Source organism: Carlito syrichta, unplaced genomic scaffold (genome assembly GCF_000164805.1).
Source record: "Carlito syrichta isolate Samal-C Ts95f unplaced genomic scaffold, Tarsius_syrichta-2.0.1 Scaffold213409, whole genome shotgun sequence".
Classification (NCBI taxonomy): Eukaryota; Metazoa; Chordata; class Mammalia; order Primates; family Tarsiidae; genus Carlito; species Carlito syrichta.
The window spans coordinates 6,066-7,443 of record NW_007157505.1 but is presented as its reverse complement, the minus strand read 5'-3'; positions in this window follow the sequence as shown (position 1 = coordinate 7,443).

The following is a 1,378-nucleotide window of genomic DNA, read 5'->3' as shown; positions in this document are numbered from 1 at the left end:
TGCCCACAGGGCTCCGTCAGCAGCCTCTTGAAGACTTCCCAGAGGACCAGACCAAGAAATGGACGCGGCTGGTGGGGAGGGCTGCCCCAAGCCCGTGTCATCTCTCGGGCTGTGTCGCCTGAACGTCTCTGGGTCCCTGTTTCTAAGAACCCCCACTTCAGGAGAGCCCTCACCTCCATCTTTCCTGAGAGTGGCTCACCAGGTGGGGAGGAGCAGCGGGGACTATAGACAGAGAAGACCCCCGGTCCCTCTGGGGTCAGCTGTAGGAACTCACTCTGGGCTGCCCAAGCCTGTTTCTCCTTGTATCTGGACTATCTGTGGGTTCCCTGAGGTAGATGGGCTTATAGGGACAGAAATGGTTATCCGATTCTTCCGGGAAGTTGAAATTGGGGGTGGGGGTCCCGGGGGACCTCTGCTTGCCTGTCACTCATTGCTGTCCAGCCAGAAGCAGACTTGCACATGGAGGGGCTACCAAGATGACAAACCAGATACGCTGGGCAAGCAAGAGGCAGAGGGATGGGGTGGGCGGGATGGTCTGCCAAGGAATGGTGGAGAGCCTAGAATTTCTAAGCAAGGGGATGACACCCTAGTGAGGTCCCTCCACCTGATTTTTCATCATAAACACACAAATGCCCCATGAGACAGGAGAGTTTGTTCTAGAAGCTCAGATATTCTTACTTCAGTTATTCCAGGACAAGAAGCAGAAACAAGGAGGGGTATACAGAGAGAGACAGAGACACACAGATACAGAGAGAAAGCTATACAAGAGACTAGTGATGAATTTACACAGACAGAGAGAAACACAGAGAGGGAGAGAATCTGGTACAAATTAAGGCTCAGGAAATAATGAGCTTCATGAGGTGGATGATTAATTCAGTTTCCAAAGTCTAGCAAGGGCAGGGATGGTTTCTCACCCTTGATGTCAGAGGGTCATTGCTCACAGCTCCCTGCTGCACTCATTAGGTTATTGTCTATTGATAGGAGACTAGACAAGTCTTGAGAGAGGGGGTGGCATCCTTGTTCTCTCACTTTTTCCTCTTCTGGAGTTTACTGGTTTCCTTCCCTACCACCTGGGGGGAGACCTGCTTCTGTGATCAGAGTCCTGGCTATACTTAGTCAGATGTGTGTGCAGGGGGTGGGAGTAATCGAGACAATAACTAGCCTTAGAGGGTATCCAGTCTAATGCAAGTCTGAGAGTCAGGACACAGAAACAGATCCAGATAGGAACAAGAACAAAACTAGGAATAGGACAGCTTTGGGCAGAAGTCTTGGGATAGAGGAGTGAGGGAGTGGACTGTTAGGTGCAACCACAGGATTAGTCAGGGAAGGTTTCCTGGTCAGAGTATTTGAGGGGGAAGATCTGGATGGATGGAAGGTG